Here is a 21800-nt window from a genome sequence, read left to right on the forward strand (position 1 = left end):
AGGCACAGCCTATGGCTGAACTTGGCCTGTGGTGAGGCCTCTCCCAGGAGGCCCCAGGCTGGCATGCTCAGTGGCTGGCTTTAGACTAAGCTGGAACATCACCTGGCTACCTCCACAGATGACACACCCCAAGGGCAGACTGGGCAGGCATCAGAGCCCTGGTAAAGAGAATCCTGCTCTGTGGGGTCAGCCCTTGCACAACAGCTCCTCCACTGTAGTCATGGCCAGTCCTCACAACCAATCAGACTAAGGGTCAATTCCTCCCATTTATGTGACAACAGTAATCAAAGCTCAACTACAACAGGAGGGCACACAGAATCTACACAAGGGACACACCTGCAGCACCTGGCTCAGGTGACCAGGGAGACTGATCCACTGAGTCCCACAGCACACCTACTACACAAGGCCACTCTACTAAGACCAAGAGACATAGCAGCTCTACCTAATACATAAAAACAAACACAAGGAGGCAGCCAAAATTGGGAGACAAAAAAAACATGTCCCAAATGAAAGAACAGAACAAAGCTCCAGAAAAAGAACTAAACAAAATGGAGACAAGCAATCTACCAGATGCAGAGTTCCAAACACTGATTATAAGGATGCTCAATGATCTCAGGAGAACTTCAACAGAGAGGTAGGAAATATAAAAACAGATAGAAAATATAAAAAGTAACCAGTCAGAAATAAAGAATACAATAACTGAAATAGAGGATATACATTACAGAGGATCAACAGTAGAAGCAGAGAATCAAATAGGTGATTTAGAAGATAAGGTAGCAGAAAACACCCATTCAGAAGAGCAAAATGAAAAAAAGAATCCAAAAAATGAGGATAGTTCAAGGGGCCTCTGGGACAACAGAAAGTGTATCAACATTCATAGGAGTATCAGGAGACGAGAGCTAGGAACTGAAAATCTACTTGAAGAAATAATGGCAGAGAACTTCCCTAATCTGGTGAAAGAAATAGACATAAAAGCTCAGAATGAACAGAGTCCCAAATAAGAAGAACCCAAAGAGGCCCACATCAAGACACATCATAATTAAAATGCCAAAGCTTAAAAACATAGAGAATTGTAAAAGCAGCAAGAGAAAAGCAGTTAGTTACCTATAAGAGTGCTCCCATAAGATTGTCAGTTGATTTCTCAACAGAAACTTCATAGGCCAGAAGGAAGTAGCACAAAATAGTCAAAGTGATGAAAGCAAGTACCTACAACCAAGATTACTCTACCCAGCAAAGCTATCATTTAGAATCAAAGGACAGATAAAGAGCTTTTCCGAGACAAGAAAAAGGTAAAGGAGTTCATCACCACCAAACCAGTATTACAAGTAATGTTAAAGGGACTTCTACAAGAAGAAGGAAAAAAAGGTCAAAAATACGAATAATAAAATGGCAATAACTACATATCTATCAACAATTACTTTCAATTTAAATGGATTAAATGCTCCAATCAAAAGACATAGCGTGGCTGAATGGATAAGAAAACAAGACCCTTCCATATGCTGCCTACAAGAAACCCACTTCAGATGGAAAGACACACACAGACTGAAAGTAAAGGGATGGAAAAGATATTTCAAGAAAATGGAAACAAACAAAAAGGCTGCAGTAGCAATACTTATACCAGACAAAATAAACTTTAAAACAAAGCCTATGACAAGAGACAAAGAAGAATCCAGTAATCCCACTTTTGGGTATTTATCTGAAGAAACCCAAAACACTACTTTGAAGGGACATGTGCATCCGTATGTTCACTGCAACAATATTTACAATAGTCAAGATGTGGAGGCAACATGGGTGTCCATCAATGGATGAATGGATAAAGAAGAGGTGGTACATATATACAATAGAATATTGCTCAGCCATAAAAAAGAATGCAATCTTACCCTCTGCAACAACATGGATGGACCTAGAGAGTATTGTGTTGAGTGGAGTAAGTCAGATAGAAAGACAAATGCCATATGATTTTGTTTATATTTGGAATCTAAAGAACAAGATAAATGAACAAAGAAAACAGAAATAAGCTCATAGACACAGAGAATATTTTAAGGGTTGTCACATGAGAGGGGGGTGTTGGGGTGATAGGTGAAAAGAGGGAAGGGATTAAAAAGTACAAATTGGTAGCTACAAAATAGTCATGGGGATATAAAGTATAGCATAGGAAATATAGTCAATAATATTGTAATAACTATGTATGGTGTCAGATGGGTACTAGATTTATCGGGGTGATTGCCTTGTAAGTTAAATAAATGTCTAATCACTATGTTGTACACCTGAAACGAATATAACATCGTATGTCAACTGTAATTGAAAAATTAAAAAAATATATTTAAAAAAGTAAAATAAAATGTCATCATTGTATACTATGTGGTCAGTTATGTATGAGCAACATTTATACAATTATAATAATATTGGAAAGATGAGGAAGATGGTGTCTATTTCTGCAATTTCTCTTCTGTCTCACAGATCTACTTGTCTATTCTTACACTGCTTTAAACTATCCTGAGTACATGGCTTTATTAATGTTAGATGTAACTTTGTACTACTGGAGATAAAAATTTAGCACTTTTACACTGTAGGTTACATTTTCAAATAATATGTGTAATATGTCTTGTACAATAAATACACTACATAGGATCTAAAAATTATGGAAACCCAGTGAAAATTGTATATTTATTGTACTTCTTAAAGATTAATAATTGAACCCATTCCTTTAAATTTAGAGATTTACTTGAATTATTGTCTGAAGGTTGAAGAAAAATATAATGAGCAAATTATTTGAAAATGTAATTAACTTATTGTTTAAAACGAAGTTTATCCTATGTTTTCAGACTTTTCAGACATGCATATATATCATTAAAAATAACAAATATAATGGATTTATCTCATACACCAAGTGACAGAAATCTCTCTGACTATAGTTAGAAATTTATGTGCATGCTATTTATGAGAGATACACTTTAAATAATTACATATTGAAAAACTAAAGGTTTAAAAGTTATGCTATATGTAAATAACAATAGAAATAAAGATATTGTAGCAATATTACTAACAGACAAAATAGAATTTAAGGTGAATTAATGATGAAAGGAATTCTCCATCAGGAAAATTAAAAAATCATGAACGTATATATATCAAACAACATAGTCTTGAAATGTATGACTAATTGTAACAACAATGCCTAATTTTACAAGGACAATGGACAGATTCACAATCTTTGTGGGAGACACTGACACAGCTCTCTTGGAAATTAATACAGTAAGAAACTCTTTAAAAATTAGTAAGACTATAACAGATTTGAACAGTACAGTTAAACTAAATCAAAAAAGCCTTAAGCAAATGAGAAGTATTAAAGTACAAGCATTCATTTTTGTTTCATTATATAATCTAGCATAAAGGCACCCAGCTTTTTTAAAAAATCAAAACATTTGTGTTACTCTTTTGACACAAAGTTGATGAACATTTTTACTCTTACTATTTAGAATTTAAAAAAAAAAAGTTTGTGTGTGTATCATTGTCAGAATGCTCTGTAATTTACCAAATCTTTTTTTTTTTATACCTCTGAATTAAGGCCTGACTTTTTATACCATTTAAAGGAGATATTTGCCTCTTGTTTAATAAATTCTACTCTTTTTCATTTTTTCTTTTGTGTTCTATTTTTTCCCCCTTCAATCTTCTAATCTTTTTCATCTTCTTGGCCCTTTACTATCAGATGCGGAGAGACTTTATAAATATTTATGAACTGTTCCTTGCCTTTCTTGATGAAGGAAAATACATAAAAACCATTTCCATCTATTCACCAGCTATTCCCTCTATGTGCAAACTGGAACAACTTTGCCTGATCATGGGTGATGGTATTTGCTACCAAATCTTTTATAAATACTAAATAGTGCATTTTTTCACTTTGTGACCCAAATGAAGCAGATTTTCTTTATATACCAGAGGCCAATCCAAATGACACATGTTTGCTTTATCAACCTCTGTAAAAATCGAGTGGTAATTTATATTGATTACATAATAAGAAACTCCATCCCTGGTACAACATGTTCTTTCAGCTGCGGAGCCACACCTGTAGAAATGCTAACTCACATCTGGTTCCATAAATCTGTTCTTTCTGATCCTCTGGAGAGATGCTTTTATGTAAACTATATAGCTACATGTGGAACAGGAAAGACCAAAGCAGATGGCTAAACCTAGTAACCATTTGCACCCCAAACCTTGAGCTCTTACTTTTTTCCTTGACTTTGATGTCTTCTTATTTGAGAGTCAATTCAATCATTCCTTTTATAAAAGGTGTCTCTTACCAGCTTTATTTGTACTTAGATAACCAACTCAAAGTGCTGATACTGTTGCTTTTAGGAGGTTTTAAGGACTACCTCTGAGTCAAGGATATTAGTTTCACACATTGGTAAGTAGATTCCTCCAATTAATTTTGTTGTTAAGAAGATACCAAGGAAGACAGCTACATTTCCTCATCATTATACATTTTCATCTTTATTGATTCCATTGCATGTAAGTGTTATGTTGTATCTCTACATGAAATCAATTTAAAAAACAAACCGTTATAGATCAAGGAACTCGTTACCTTGAAGGCAACTCATTTGTAATTACTATTTGAACTAAATTTAGTTTTTTTCCCCCTCTTTAAAGTGATTTTTTTTCAGTAAAAGCACAACATTAAGGAAGTAACCTTGATAGAAAGGACAATAACAAGCCTTATGAGGGAAAGTTATGAAGCCATAACTCCAACCAGGTTAGAGCTAGGAGAGACCACATCTAGTCAACCCCTTCATTAGAAGAATCGACATCCCAGAAGGTTGACTCACTTGCCTGACATCATCAAGTTGCTCGAAGGCAGAAACTGAATTAAATGGATTTTTTTCTGCTATTATCTGCTGCTAACTCATATTTCAAAAAAACATTTGGAAGCTCAGTACAGGGAAGGCTGTTATTGAGATGATTTCTACAAAGCAAGCCCCTATGTAATTTATGTTTCAGTAATAGGTAATTTTCATTAATTGTGGTATTTATAAACTGGCCGAAACCCATAGATTTCAAGATTTGGGGGAACATGGATCAGGCCTTCTTTTTTACCTTCATTAATGTCATAGGTCCTACAAGTGACTGGTATGCTGCAACTTAAGGGCAGGGTTTCAGCAGTTCTACAGCCAGGGAAAGGCTTTCAGTCGAATGCTTCTGCCTTCACCTTCACCTGGATGGGAGTGTAAGATGCTGTTGGCTATTACCCTCTGTTTGGGATGACCAGTCTCAGACAGCAGCCATAGAGATCCAGTACCTGGCACCAGGTGGAGCAGGCTGAAGAATCTGCTAACAATCTCAAGGGAAACGAACCAGAAACCAGAGAAGGCCTAGGGTATTTCAGGTGGAAAGTCCTTGGGAGATTGCTGGTCTGGTGAGCATATGTTCAAGTAAAGAGTTTGCTTATGCAATTTTCACTCATGTATTAGAGTTCCATTAATATTTCCATAAAGTACGTATTACATTTTTACCACATAAAACATGATTCTGTTTTAAGGGGCTTAAAAAAAAAAAAAAAGGACAAAATCTAAGGCAATCCCAATAAAGTATGGAGCTTTGTTAATAATAATTTATTGATATTGCTTCATTAGTTGCCACAAATGTGCATAGTAATGTCAACAACAGAGGAAATTGGGTGTGGGTATAGAGCATCGCCTAATAGTCTTGCAACTCTTCTGTAAACCTAAAAACCATTCTAAAATAAAATTTTATTTTAAAAATAATAAAATACACAATTTGACCCATCCACACGATTGCCTGTGCAAGCCTGGCTCCACGCATACTTGCTAGGGTCAAACATGCTTTTCTTCTAGTCTCCCTCTTAAGTTTTCAGTGTATTTAGCTACAGATATTATAATCATAGACATTACAAAGCATAGCACTTTCACATATGTGATCTCATTATTAGAAATTTAAATGCCAATGAAAGACAATTGTAGTGACTCTGATGGCAACAAGATTCTAAGATCTATGTGTTTTGGTTTTAGATAAAGCTTAAAAATAACTTTTCTGACTACATTACAGAAAAAGCTAATGTTGGGTGTTAATCTGTCTTAATCATCCTTTTTCAGCACCTTGGGGTTTCAGATTGTCTCCAAATAAGATAATTTTCAATTAGGTAAGGATGGAAAGAAATATGCTTGCCCCAAAGCCTAATTTAAAAAAAAAAAAAAGGAAAGAAGGAAAGGCTGAAAGGGGTCAAGGCTGCCCAAGAAGGAGTCAGCTGAAGCTGTCATGCATGGGATAATTTCTGGAAACCTGAAATTCTAAACTTTGAATCTAGAGAGTTCCCTTTATGAATATATGACTTAGACGTTTTCCAAAAAAACCAACCAGCAAGTCTGCATATTTAGAAGGAAAAATAAAAGAAAACCATGTCCTCCACACATCACCACCAAAAGTACCTTTTTAATAAAGATCTCATCACTCCCTACCTGGGTGTTACAGAGAAGAGATAAAGCTACTGTCGGTTAATAATTAGGAAGCTTGAGGCACAGGGAGTCTGTTCAAAGTCACACAGGTTACCAGCTGTGGCTATGAGGCACGAACTGGGGCTATTTTCTATTAGACCACCACTTGGAATCTGAGGTCCCCACAAAATAGAAGAGTCAATATATCAAACACTTACACCTTATTGCAAATATTCTCAGGAAAAAGAATTAGCAACTAGAAACTACTTCCAGTGGAAAGAATAATTGCTTTATTTTATCAATATATCTAAGAACAGAAATATAAAAAGACGTGAAAGTTTAAAAAATTCTCAAACTCCTACATTCTCATTTCCTATTTACTCAAACAGCTGGGTTAGCAGTTCCAGGCTGGCTAATATAATCACTCTATCCAGTTTTGGGGTAATAGAGAATTCCTTGGTAGATATTTCCATTCTACAATTGCCAAAACTATATACCTACTGTGGAATGTGGTTGAAGTATTTTGATTTTTACTTTTGTTATCATCAATCTTTTTAAAGAGGTGTATCTAAGCAAGAGAGACATAAAGCCATCATGTCTACAGCAACAGCAATAGAACATTTCTAACTGTGTAAGTCTCAATGGGAGAAGAAACCGAAATTAGAAAAAGAAGGAGGGGGAATAGAAGAGGGAGAAGGAAGGGGTAGAAGGAAGAAAGAAAGTGGGGGAAGGAAGGAAGGAAGAGAAGCAACAAGGGAGGGAGGAGAGAATTTTAAAGAACCCTATTTCCTTCCATAAAGTACCATCTTTCACTGCCCTCGTCATTAATTTTTAGGGTATTTGAAAAAAGGAGAAAGACAATTATGGTTAAAACCCTAAAATAAGTAAATAAATAAAGGGAAAGGATGAGAACAGCTTTTTCCAGCTGACACAGCGCTATTCCGTCAAGTATTTCAGACATCTACAGATTGGTTTCCAGTAATTTGCAAGAGGAAAAAGTCTGCCTTTCTCATGTCACAGTGGAGAAGGAGCTTCAGGCCTTCCTCACACGACCCTAATTGATTATCAAAGTGATTTTTCAAACTGAACCATAAATTGCAGATGATTGAACCATAAAAAGAACCACACTGGAAGTTGTTTATTTTATCTTTTTGCCTCGAAGGTTATTTCTACTTCTGTTAAACTTACAGCAGCCATTGCTAGGCTTTTAGTGTGTATTACTTTAGAGGGTAAAATAATCCAGATTACTGAAGTCATAATGAAGGCAGCGTGCAGCTAGCTTTACCTATCAGTTTCTTTTTATTTTTCAGGCCGTATATATTTTCAGTTCTAGGTGTATACATGAACGCATATCGGGAACATGTTCTGGAAGACCCCAGACACATAACAGAGCACATGTCTGCAGAACAGTTCTAGTTCTAGGCATGGCTGCTTACATGGTGTAGAGATTGTTCTATTGTTCTAGTCTCTGGAAGAGGTACTGAAGTGGCGGACTGTCTTATAACGGCTCATCTGAGACCCAAAGCAATTCACAATTGTTGATAGGACTGGTAGTTGTGTGTGTGTGTGTGTGTGTGTGTGTGTGTGTGTGTGTGTGTGTATGTGTGTGTTCAGCTCTGTCTCAGAAATGCAGGGAATCTGTCCTGCACATATCATGGCAGACAAATGTGACCTCCCTGAGATATAGTCAAGACTGTTCCAAAACAAAGGGACGGAAGGGGGAAGGAAGATGGGCTCACCTGGTGAGAAAGGACCCAGAGTAGAGCAGAGGAAAGAGAGGAGGGGATAAGAGAAAATAAAAACACCCACTGACAAACATACATAAAGGTTCTTGGAGTGGAAATAAAAAGAATCAGAACATAAAAGTTTTTATCTATCTATTTATTTATTTATTTATTTAATTTATTTGTCCGATACAGAAATAGAGGGAGTGGTTGCTAGGTGAAATGAGATCAACGGAGGGCAGAAAACAACCCCAGTTTGCCCAGGCCAGTTCCCGTGTAGAATTGTTATTTTTGGGACATTATTAATAGCTCCCCTTTCCCTCTCAACAGTGTCCCGATTTGGATAATAACGATACAGTCACCCTCTCCACAGACCCCCACTGGCCTCGGACAGAGAGCAGCCATCAGCGGGACTGTAGCTGGGAAATGGGCACCAAGCAGAGCTTTGAGGAAGGGGTAAAGGGAAACAGTGGCTAAAGAAAAACGGGGCAAAAAAAGAGACAGGTATAATGTGTGGCAATTTGTAACCAAACGTGCCAAACACGGACAAAGTTAGGAGAGTCCCAGAGAAGAAAAGTGTATAAAAATTTAAGGATGGATGGAGAAGAGATCGAAGGAAACAAAGACAAGAGACAAATGATTCAGAGCGTGTAGGCTTCTCATATTTTTCCCTGTATTTTGGAGATGAGTGGTGATCATCGGTATGTATAAAAATGACTGGAAACGTCCATCTTTGCTTTCCACCCTGCACAGGCACACACAGTCCCATCCATTGCTGCCTCCCTGCCGGCTGCCCCAAAGCTGCTCACCTCCTCCTAGTACGCTGCCTCTCAGACTTGCAAACTGCCTTGGCCAAGCCCCCTCCCCCACTGCTGATGGCCGCATACCAGACTGTCTGCCACCGTGGTTTCACAGGCTTCCACAGATAGGCCACAGTATGTGAAACTGTGCTTCAGTGCGTCATTTCAGAGACCTCTTTTGACTTTTTACTGGATCAGAATTCTGTATTGCGAAAGGCAGAAAGTAAATGTCAGGGGTAAGTTCAAAAGGCCAAGCGATTGCTAGCTAAGCATTCCTCAGACCCAGAGGGAAGATGGAACACCACCAGAACAGGGTCTTTGGCACTTCAGAGTTTCAGAAAATATGGCATGTGGATTTCTACTACCATTTTAAATTGGGGCATCTCATGGGTTAAATTGTGTCTCCCTTAAAATTCTCATGTTGAAGTCCTAACCCTCAGTAGCTCAGAATATGACCTTCTTTTGAATACTTCAGAATTTCAAGATAGGGTCTTTACAGAGGTAATCAAGTTAAAATAAAGTCATTAGGAAGGTCCCTAACCTCATATGACTGGTGTCTTTATAAGAGGAGGAAGTTAGGCTACAGATACACGTACAGGGAGAAGGCTAGGTGACCATGGAGATGGCCATCCACACGCCAAGGAGAGAGGTCTAGAACAGATCCCTCCCTCAAAGCGCTCAGAAGACACCCACTCTGCTGCCACCTTGATACTGGACTGCTAGCTTCCAGAACCACGAGATGATAGGTTTCTGTTGTTAAAGCCACCCCATTTGTGGTCCTTTGTTCCAGCAGCCTTCGGAAACTAACAGCCCAGATGCAGTCTGCTCAAAGATGGCAGTTAGGAGAAGCTGACCAGACCGTTTGTAGTTTTTTTCATTTCCCTGAGAAGACTATGCAATACTTCTTCAAGTTATCTGAGAGCGTAGGCAAGATTGTATTGGCTGGTCCTGAATAAATAATTTCAACTGCCTCAGTTTCTTCCTCCTCCATGCAGTTGGTTATGGGGCGAATGTTCTGAAATCCCACCGTGACTGATTTTTAAAGAAGAGAGTGATCACATGAATACTCTGTGTTTGGGGCAGGAAGGTCAAACTTAAATATGAAGAGTTATTGATAAATACTATATGTGAGAAGAGCTGGCCAGCTGAGTAAACTGCCATTGCACAGAAAGCTATAGTCCTCAATTCTCACCCAATCCTCACAGAACCAACTCTGGCTGGGCCTTTGGAATATCTAAGTTTGACATAATAGAACACCCAAACAGCGTAATGTATTTGGACAAAGAGCAATCCTTCAGTACCTCATTCCAGAATATCTGCCCTTGAGTGGGAGAAAAGGTGTAACCTGCTTGTTAAACTATCTCTGCTACCAGGGAAAAAAACCACAAAAGTATTTCTGCAGGCTTCTTCTTCTTTTCTTTTTTTTTAACTGCTATAGACCTAGAGTCTCATCTTGTCTAACTCTCACTTGAATAATCTCTTGAGTCAGTAGTGAAAGAAATGGTGTTTAGCCCTGCTTCCTTATATGGCAGAGAATGACAGTGAGCTTGTCTATTTGAACTGCAGCGTGGCTCTCTGACAAATTATAATGATTGGTTATGGAAACCTCCTGCTCTGGTTTCCATCGCTTTCCCGAGAAAAGACACAGAACAGACAGCACTAGGGAAATGGAAAGGGTTGAAATCAGGGAGTGGTATTTGCCGGTTGGTCAAGTTATTTAATTTATTTTACTGTCCTGAGGTAGTTATTTTCAACTAGAACTGTGCCTGTCACATAGCAGTGTGCCCTCCAGGCAGCTGAATGTGCTAGCTTATCTTCTCAACCATCTCTAACCTACAAGGGTTCGGGACAACTATCAATCCATTTCTATTCGCTCTTCCTCCCAAGTCCAGTACTTTCTCTCCAGATAAGTTTCCATCTTCTCCTTTCTCCCTCTCTCATTCCAGATCTAAACCACTAAAAACCTACATAACAACCCAGCCTCAGGTAAAATCAAACCCTTTAGCCACACTAGATAAAGGTTATTTAGAATGGTAAAAGCAGCAGGGATCCACTGAAACGCGCAGGGGAGAAAACTGTGGTTGAGGATGGATGATGGAGGTTGCCTGTTCCTGCAGAGCAAGACTGTCCAAGCCCCAGGGACAGACAGACCTAGTGAAAGCGCTTATGCTGACCTGAAATATGGTTTCCTGCAACTGGTATCCATTGGTCCCCCTCTTACCTCCTAGAGAACCTGACATGAAAAAAAGTTAGCTCCTTTCACTCCATCGACGGCCATGGAGTAGGCAACTTGGGAGGCTGTGTGGCTCAGGGCATTGGGACAAAATGGCATCCCGTGCTGACACACAGCCTCCACAGGACGTCACGGCTGATAGCTGATGGTTTTTAACTTAGTGCCTATTATGTACAAAGCAGTTCAGTGATATTACTTCTAACCCTTATAACAACTACAAAATGAAGGAATAGTCATAATACCCTTTTTATAGGTGAAGAAACAGGCTCGAAGATGGTAAGTTTGAGATTCAAACTCAAGTCTTCCTGATTCCAAAGTGTGTTCTCCAAGAGGTCACACTCCAGGGCTGCACACAAAACAGGGGTCTCCATCAATTGAAGTAAGCAATTACCAACAGGTAAGAGCGTGGTGACTGAGCATGTAGACTATGAAGCCAGATTACCCAGATCTGAAGCCGGGCTTTACTGCTTACCAGCTGTGTGACCCTAGATGTGCTTCTTAACCTAACTGCAGTTCCATTTCTTCATCTGTATATTTGGTTGTTATGAAGATTACTTATTTGATTTTTATCTAATTTGTACCAGGTCACTCAATGCAGAAATGCTTTCAGCTCTACAATCCTTAGTGAACTCAACTTATGTACTTGGTGCTCTGAATGTGGCAAATTCTTCTGTTCAATACAGAAGCTGTAAATCCTGACCACGGAGTAAACGAAGACCCTAGAGATGGACTTTCTGTTCTGCAAAAGCAAATTTCCAGACCCCCTTCCATGTCTCTTAGGGCTGACACGTTTCTGAAAGAGCTGCCCAGGGAAACATCTAAGCCAGAGGAGATGTAGGGTGACAATGGAGGAAATTTCTCCCTTATTCCTGCTGAGGTTTTGTACACACCTCACCACAAAGTGGAGGACAAAGAAAAACATCTTCTGCTTTTCCTGGTAAGTTAAATATCTAAAGCAACCAATCTTCAAAACATCTGAAGGACAGAAATACTCAAAGAGAAAATCTGTCCTCATTCACCCTTCCCCCAAAGCCTAAATTTCACTTAGTAATGGTGCCTGGAACAGGAAGTGGAAATACCATGAGAAATTTTATTCTTGCCACATTTCCAATGCTTTATAAAAGCAAACACTGGAAATCTCATCAGAAAGCTTGACCTTACAGGGTTGATAGCTTTGTGCCCAAACCAAAGGAGTATGGGAAGCTGGAGGAATTTTCAGATAAGTCTCTCCCTGCTGGAGAGACTCTTCGGTCAAACTGACTCTTTGGAATATACAGCTGTAACTTTTAGAAAGAAATTATTCAAAACTAAATGACCAGGCTTCTGAGGAATAAGTAATTGCCTACATCTACTATAAATTATGTTAGGCATAGACGTACAGACTGTTTCTGAGTCAGGGTGTGTTAGTAGAACCACGGAGGAGTTTTCACACACTACAGATGCTGGACCGCATTCTCGGCTTACTGAATCAGACTCTCCAGGGATGGGTCTCAGGGATGTACGCTTTCCAAAAGCCCTAGAGTTGATTCCAGTTTAGACACTGGTTAAAATTTACTGGATTACAGGCAAATCGAGCTGCACCGAATAATTCCAATCTGAGAAGTATTAAGATGGAGTCTCTGTTTTGCCATCAGAGAAGCAATCCAGTGCACTGAAAAGCTTAACAACCTGGGACTTAGGAGTCGTGTGTTCTGGAACCACCTTGCCACCAATTAACTGGGTCACCTTGGTCAAGTCACTGGTTTGTTCTTTCATTCCACAGATACTTACTGGGCTTCCGTGATGTGCCAGACAATGGGTATACAAGTATATTAATGAAAAATAAATAAACGTTTCCTGCCTTTATGAATCTTGCTGACATATCATCAAAGAAACCTGTCAATATACAAATATATCTATAATTCTGCTTGCTGTGGCTAGGCTTTAGTTTCTCATCTGGAAAATGAAAAGTAGGTCACTGGCTCATTTTTTTTTAAAAGAATTTCTTCTTAGGATCCCAAATTTCTTGCCCCAACCTTTCCACATGCCATATAATTTTATGTTTTAGGTCCACTGACTGAGAAAACACAATACCAAAAGCTACTATGAATTCAGTAACTATTTAAAATCAACGGCTATTTTATCATCATAATGCATCTAGACATAGTGAGAAAAATAGTAGCACATATTGTGTAAGTTGTATTATTTACTCAGTTTGTCAAAAACATTTGCTGCATATATGGGTTTACCACTTGCAATAACTTTGTAGGAATCCAAGGTGCAGAGGTTAGGAACCTATGGACTGCATGACATAAAATACATGGTACTTGAGTCGCAATGGCCCTTTTCTTCCTCCACAGACATCACTATCAGTGACAGCATTTTTCGGCCCTGGTGACCTTGGACTTAGCCTCAGAATCCTTCTCAACACAGTGCTCCAGATGGTCACTACCAATTGTTTGGAGCCGGGAAACAAATGAAACATTATTTGCACTTTCTGGGCTAAATGATTCCTACAGCCTTGGCCATCTTTAAACACACACACACACACACACACACACACACACACACACACACTATGAACCTATGTGTATTCAGTTCTGCTGTCTTGAGAAACACAAACGCCTCCTTCCCACTCCACATAACAGTACTCTGAATATCTGATGACATCCATGTGGCCCCTACATTTTCTTTCCTTTGGGATAAACAGTTCCAGATCCCGTATCTGTTCCTCATATTCTGTTCTCCTGGCCCCCTCTGGCCTTTGACCCTCAGCCCTGGGTACACATTTGTCAAGGCTTCTCTGAAGATTGAGCCCAGAACAGGCCATGTTCTCTTTGCACTCCCCTTCACAGACAACGAGACAGGTGTTTAGTGAATGAAAGATTCCACCGCGAACAAGGAGGAGAAACGAAACTTCCGCTGATTAAGAGTACACCAGCTTTGAGGCAGTAAGCGCATGAAGTGCTGTGATTTATGCTGAGATGCAGTCATTTTTATGTATTAAAATTATTAAATCATTATTTATTGAATTTTAAAGATTGCCTTAGTTTGGAGGGAGGGGACGTATCACACCTATGACTCATACAAAGCTTCTTGCCAACAAAAACACGCAAGTGTTTTTCTTTAGAATCTTTTTAAAATGGATAATTCTTATCTTTTCCATTATCAGTGGTGCAAGCGTCCCGGCTAACTTCCCTCAAGATTCGTTCATCGGGCCATGCCAAAGTGATCATCAAGTACGATATGACCCTGACATTGAATGTTTACCTCTCTAGGAATTCGGTCACACAAAAATTCAAATGATACTCGTTGACAGCTGTTGGACATCTTACCTCATTCGCCTTCCAAGCCTAACTCTCTTCTAACTAAAATTGCCCACCAGGCTGCCCCCCGACCCCCACCCCACCAGGGGTGACTACTGCTGCCAGACCCACTGGAAATTCATCCACAGGCATGCCAATAAACTTTGATGTCCCCTCCTGCTAAGAAATTTGCCAAAGACAATCGTTATTAGCTGAACCAATAAGCTCTCTTCTTTCAGAATCCGACTAAGAAGCACAGAAGGAATTTTCCCGTCCATAGAACAACAGAAAGAAGCAGCCACATGTGCTACAGCTGAGTTACTTTAATGGAAGCACGTAGACATCTGCTGAGAACCTTTGACCCACCTCAAATCCAACCCCATTCTCTTTGGACCCTGCTTCTAGCTTGGCTTCTGTTCTTGCATTGCCCTGGGAGTCCATCCCTTTATTATTCCACAAGCATCTTGTAACTCTGTCCCTTTACTCAAGCTACTGAAGCTTATTACCATAGAGGTCTCTTTATTCCAAGCACAGTGCCAAGTGCTCTCACTTGCGTCACTGTACCTGTCCATACCCTGCCTTGCTACGCAAATTCTTGGTTTCTACCCCTTTGCCTGACTTCCGCTTTTTGCTGTTTCTTTTACTCCAGCATTAGCCCGTTGTTGTATTTTATATCCATCTGGCTTGGACCCTCCAGATGCCAGTGAAGCTAATGTCCTTAAAGCTTCTGGCCTTTGGACCCTATGGGCACTTGGCCCCGGTCCTGCCCTTCTTTTGCACAGAGGTGAAATCTGCCTGTTTCCAGCTTTGAGACAAGCGAAAGGGGAATGTTACATGTGGGTGTAAAAGGAACTAATTATATATTCCTATTTAATACGTCCCTCTCCAAGTGAGCTGATTTCCTGAAAGTCGAGTGCTTTCATCCGCATATTCACAGAACAACGCCAAAAGCCTCAGGAAATGATTAAAAAGCAATGTATCTTCAAGTTATCCATCATTGATATATATATATATATATATATATATATATATATATATATATGTATGTATATATATATTTTTTTAAAGAAAAGCCATGTACTAAAATAAGTATTTACTAGGAACACCCAATTCACTTAAAATATCCAAAAGCAAATTATTTTCCTTCAACTGTTCCCGCCCTGCTGCTTAGCAATCCTTTGATGAAGCTCTTGGTGCTCTCTTAGCATACACGGAACAGTAGCCATTCCTGACTTCTCCAGACCCCACAAGCTCCCCAGAGAATTGTTTCTCTAGAGATGATCTCCTTTTTTTTGACATGGAGGCCATTTGAGGTCATTTCCGTTTATATATCTGTGTATTTACACTACCCTTTCTTCCTTCCAAAGACTCAGGGAAACAAGAAAGAACACCCCACTCATGTTCTAATCCGTCCACCCTTGTCTCCAGTGGGAATAAAGACTTGACCTCACTCCCATCCCAACCTTCCCCAGCTCCAGGGTTTCTCACTGGTCAATCACAAAGAGTTGGCTCACAAAGGACCTTTCAGATTTAGAGTTTTTACAGATTCTCAAAGGTATCCCTAACAACAACACAGAAAAGAACAACTGACAGGGCCAACGCCATCACCTCTTCCTCACAGCCCTTGGTCACCCTTTCCGTACTGCCACCTTCTCACAATGCTCACTCACCACCAGCCAATTGTGAGTTTGGGGGTGACAAGTAGAAGGGCTCTCGACCACAAAAATTGCTCTAACATCTACTCTGTCTAGTCTAACTTGTCTCCCTCTGCCTAAAAAAGGTGAAGAGGCGGTCCCCTATCTTGAATACATGTGGGCTTGACCCTTCCACTGTTCTCTGGGACTCATCCCAGAGCTGGACCATTGCAAACGGTCCACACAGGATCAGGAAAGCCTCATGTTTGGCCTGGGGATGGAGGAGCTAGGAGAGTCAGTAGAGGTGGAGAAACGGAGGTCGGGGAGTTAAGGATGCCACCAGTAGTCAGGAGAGCCAGCTGGGGATATTAAAGACGGAAGCAAACAGAGGTGAGAGGCCAGAGCCACGGCGCGGTCTGCTCTCAATACCAACAGGAACCACCGCCAGGTGCTCCTGATTACCTCACCCTCCCACCAAGGCCCGGCCTTGACATGCTGGGATTAGTTCCATGCTTTTGGCTGGAGGCAGAGAAGCTGCCTCATTTGCTAAGGCCTTTCTGTTGTCAGCAGCTTGTCATCAGACTTCTACTCAACTGGATCTTCCGATTTCCTGGTTCCTGGATATGGCCTTACACCACTGACAACCCACCCTATTCTGCCCCCTGACTCCTGTGTCTTTTTGTCTCTGATCATCAAAGCCAAAATGTATACAACATTGGGGTGGACCTGTATTCCCTGGACTCTGGGCTCTGGGTTCTAGAAAGAACGAGGATCCAGAAGGTACCACTCAAGGGTTCTTAAATACGAGGAAGGAGCAGATAATTAGGAACACGAGGTAAGAAGTGGAGATGAGACCAGCCATGCTGAGCATAACATCCAGGGGACTCAAATTGCACACAATGTGGAGTGGATAGCCTACAGAGAAGAGGGGGCCTCATTTCGTCTGGGCAGCTTAACCACTCTGGGAAGGAGAAGCATAAGAATGTCCATTCTACCGAGGAGGTCAGAGAGGCAATGGGTTCCTCAAAGGTCTGGGCTATTTAAATAGGGAACCAGGACTGAGACTAGGCTCTCACAGCGCTGCTCATGAGGTAAGCCTGAGCTCCAAGGATCCCTTTCAATTACCCAGCTACTCAGAACCTGTGGGCGTCTCTCCAGTAACAAACTCAGATTGGCCTGACAGATAAAGGACTTCCACTAAGGAGCTACTGGTTCTATTTTCAGGCTCTGCGAGAATTTACCCAAAAAACTCTTTTTTAAAGTCTGAAAATTCTTTGGCAGTATCTTCCTAACCTCCTCCTTAAGTGCTATTTGCATACCACTTTGTCAGCATTTTCCCCTGTCCCCCCCACCACGGCTTCACCCCACCACATTTCTCAGACATGTGATAGATTGCAGGCAGATGGGGACCAAGCTAATTCCTTTTCATGTCCATCTCTCAGTCCCTTTTTTGTCTTGCTGAGGAATGACTAGTAAACACGCTACCGTGAAAATGACAAATGGAGACAGCACAAGTGTTTTTAAGGAAAGGCCTACTGTGGTGCCTTTTACTTAACAGAATACAGCATACCTAGGCTGGATTCTGGAACTTTCCATGGCTGGACACAGACCAACCTATTCCACCTGCCCCAGAGCAAGAGATCCTCAGGCCAGTCATAGGAGTCAATTAGAATTGTTCTTCACTGTCAGGGATAGCTTATATGTATCTCATTTAAATCCTTTAAGCTGCCATTTGAACCTGGTTCTCCTTCTCTTTAATGCAAGAATTGCATATTTATTTAAAGCAATGTTTTGATCTGAATTATTTAACTAGCACATTCTATTGGCTTTGAACAATGGGAACAACCTGGCATGTTACCTATGGATCAATTCATTATACATTCCTGGTGTGTTCACCACTGTATTTCTCTTTATTGAATGGATTTAATAATACAAACGTTCTTGGGCTGTGGTGTCATTGTGCTCCATTTACCTCCCTATTTGGGGAGATGTCTTCTAGCTAATACTCAACAGGAGGAAAGTGACAAAGAGCTGCCTAAAGTTCAACAAAAAGTAAAATATCAAATCCCCTCACTCCATTACTACATGGAGCAGAATACTTAAAGCATTATTTCGAAAAATGTGTCTTTCTGGTTGTTGAGGGGTGGGGAGCACATGAGGAGAGGAGACACTGGTGGGAACAAAGTGGGAACTTTCAGGGATTTGGAAATGTTGCTTTCAAAGTAGAATTTGTCCTCAAATCCCAAGATTATAGATTTCCTTCCAAACTGCATTCCCTACATGGTTTAGAGAACAGTTGAAAAAGAATTTGCTCTCCATATTTTGATTGACATGAAAAACCCTGTGAAAATAGTGTGGAACTTGATCTCTTCAAGGGAAGGACAATAATCAAACTATAGCTCTCGCCTGCAGCATTTCTCTCACACTTACTCAGAACTGTTCCAGGAAAAGAAATTCACAGGGAATTCTGTTATCATATATCACTTCTAGAAGGAGAGAGCGGCATTCTCAAGAAAATTACCCCCCAAACTTCTAAATACAAAGAGAAAAGATGACTTAATGAATTTCAACACAAAACCACCACACTTCATAAAATCAAACTGAGCCAGTCATTTGGAGTTGGAAACCCTGAATATCCAGATTTATTTGAAAAATTCTCAGCTTTGCCCTTCTTACCACATACCACCTCGTTTCCACTTACGTTCTAGTCCTATATGTCTGGTTTTGCCAAACACAGTAGAGAGATTTTACTATTTCAGTTTACAAGTCCATCTGCATAGCCCTGTTAACAGAAGGGATCTAAGAACACCTCGTACTTTGTTCTCATCTACTTTTTTTGACCATGTATTGCCACAGCACTCAAGTTCCCCCACCCTTTACAATCAGCTCTTTCGAAAAGGAATCCCAGGCTACTGCCCACTAGCCGCCTTGTAGTACTGTTGAAGATGCCCAAATATGTCTGACTATCTTCAAATAAAAGCCTGTTTCCCCATTTCTGGAACACACTTGCACCCCACAACGTTGCAAATAATCTAGTCACACACAGGCACACTTTCAAACTGAAAACAACATTTTCTCCAGAATCGTTTGGTGGGATGTTGAAAGTGATTTCTAAAAACACACCCACCAGTTCATGCCTTCTCTCATTATTTGGTTTTATAGGACACAGATCGTGGTAGGTGTCTTCTGTCTTAGCAAATATCAGATCTGTTACATTAACCCAACCGCTGCGCAATGCCAGCACTCTTTTCACCTCCGACCTTCCCCCCCCCCCGCCCCCCGCAACTCTAAAAGTCCGGTCTGAAATACTGGTAGCAGAGTGAAATGTAAATGCCTTGGGTAAAAATCATCACTTTTTGGCTTCTTATCAACCTAAAAAGTTGTTGCTGTTAGAAGCAAAACCTCTTTAAATCCCTGATAAAAAAAAAAAAGAGAGAGAGATGCAGGAGAGACTGCTGCTGTGAGCAGACTGATACAACACCCCTGCTGACACTGGCCTATCGTGATCAGGTATAACCCCCTTCGCACTCTTAAACAAAAGGCTCTTCTCATCACAGTCGCCGTGGTCCCGGAGTATACGTCTCTATATGATGCCTCCTCTGGTCCCAAGTCTACAAACAAAACTTGAAATCTCATCCTGTTTGTCTTCCGGGAACATCTGCAGGGCAAGGAAGCCCAGTCTGGCCCTGACAATTTGCATGGTTTATTGGCTTTTACCGTCTTACATCTCTAGCAACCTTGGCCAGGAATGTTGACGGAAACCCAGAGAAAGTCCCCAGCCTCTCTGAAAGAGATGAAAAGAAAGCCCTCTGTGCCTTACCTCGTAGGCTGAAACTTCTTCCTGGGACTAAGTCGGAAAGGAAGGACCGATTTCTTTAAGCAGGAGCACAGCAAGAGGGCAGGCAGGCAGGCAGCCTAATACACACTGCTCTATTCAATAAAACTCCAGACCGCCCTTCCTTAGCCCCTCCCAGAAGTCCGTGCTAAGTGAACACATATCCCCTGTGTTTACAGTCAGCCGTTGGTGGTATGCATTGTCCTGTAGGTTTTTTTAATAGGCAGCCGATGACGACACCTCAGCCGAGGTGGATGCAGCCTCCCTGTGGAGATGCCTGTCATTCCCCAGGCATGCTCAGGAAATCACTCATCAGAAAAACCAAGACCTAAAAAGCTCTGAAACTGCGCGCAGGCTGCCAAAACCAGCCTGCTCCATGCCCTTTTTTGGTTATCCTGAGCAGGGCCTCTGGAAGTGAATCCATTGTCAGGAACAATCATAAGAAATGTTAATCTTGGAGAAAGAGGCTGTCTTGTAGAACGCAAAGGGAACTTGAAAAAGAAAGCACAGTCTAGGAAACTAAAAGTTAACAGTCCATAGTTTATTGGGTGGGGGTGGGTGGGGAAGGCTTTTTAATTGGGAGAACCTTAAGAGCGGATTTCTTTTCAAAGTGGTTGTAAATACAAAACGAAATGAAATTGTTATGTAATTTTAAAGCCTGAAATGGCCAGGACCCAGGACTGGTGTACAGACTAATTTCTAACCTGAAAGAGGCACAGCCTCCCAAATATGTCGACACATGTTATAAAAACAACAGACCAAAAAAATCTTAGGTCTTTTTTACCAGAATAAGTGTAGCACCAGAAACTTGGCTAGGTAGGGTCCAGCGGGCTTGGCTGTCCTTACTGGTTTTTCACATCACCTCCCTCTCCGCTTCCCCTTTATTTCCTCAGATTTGGCAATGATGAGGTATTGATAGAAAATGTACACAGAGCGGACATGAAGAGACCAGCACCTGCTTTGGGGCTGCTGTAGACAAATGCATATGCCCACAGAGATATTCTAGTGACTTCTTGAAAGTACTCTGACCAACTCTTCATTGGCAGGATGCGTGTTATGAGACTCAGAGTCAGGAGATCTGAATTAGAATGAAGTCAACTGGCTCACGTGTGCATACAATCTGTGGTCTGGTACTTTTCAATATACAATTTACTCGATCACTACTCAATTCAACAGCAACAAAAACTGTGAGCACTTATTTGGCAGGCCTGGAGCTAGGTGCTTGATTTATGCCTCATTATTGCTATGTGTTTGGAGACTATTTCATCACTGACCAAGAAGAGTCAAATTTTTTACTTGGCTAATGACAAGTCCAGAAGCTTGGTCTTCAAAAATCTGAGGTTTTACTGTATCAGCCTTTCCCTATTTAGGAAGAGCTGACGTAGAAATGAGATGTACTTAGGAAAGTCCCTGCCCTCTGTGCCTCATTCAGAAGAAGGAGAAGTGATTGGTCCACATGAGAGGTGTTCTTCTTCAGTCCTCCAGCATGAACACATTCCCCAGAGACAGCTGTGTCAACTCTACACTCATCTTTCTCTTGGGAAGGCTACCCTGTCCCCTCTCTCCAGCTGCTACTGCAGCACAGCCTAAAAAAGCTACAGCGAAGGCTGCCAGGCAGAGGGAGAGGTGAGCTGCAGGCATCCCAAGTTAGAACTTTCCCAGAGAAACAGGATAAATAATGGCTGGTGGGACTAGTACAGTCAATGCCACATTTCAAGTACACTGTGGCTCAACCAGGCTTTTGTGGAGTACCACCCTCTAGCAACTTGTTCCTATGGGAAAATGTCTTCCAATCCCAAATAAATGATTTGGAAATGAACTTTGAGAACACAGGTTTGCTGCTGGGG

General features: G+C 40.8%; 1 protein-coding gene across 5 annotated transcripts in view; it reads right to left on the reverse strand.

Moving 5' to 3' along the window:
* CALD1 (caldesmon 1) overlaps positions 1 to 21800 on the reverse strand; it is a 198219-nt gene that overhangs the window by 155014 nt on the left and 21405 nt on the right. For 2 of the 5 annotated variants that reach the window (XM_033098738.1, XM_033098736.1), the window contains exon 1: positions 19939 to 20243. The exons of 1 other annotated variant lie outside the window; for it this stretch is intronic. The gene's annotated coding sequence lies outside the window, so the exon portion shown is untranslated. Of the gene's footprint in view, positions 1 to 19938; positions 20245 to 21800 lie in introns of those variants that run through there. 2 more of the 5 variants (XM_033098733.1, XM_033098739.1) reach the window with 2 other exon arrangements.

This window comes from Rhinolophus ferrumequinum, chromosome 26, assembly GCF_004115265.2.
Source record: "Rhinolophus ferrumequinum isolate MPI-CBG mRhiFer1 chromosome 26, mRhiFer1_v1.p, whole genome shotgun sequence".
Classification (NCBI taxonomy): domain Eukaryota; kingdom Metazoa; phylum Chordata; class Mammalia; order Chiroptera; family Rhinolophidae; genus Rhinolophus; species Rhinolophus ferrumequinum.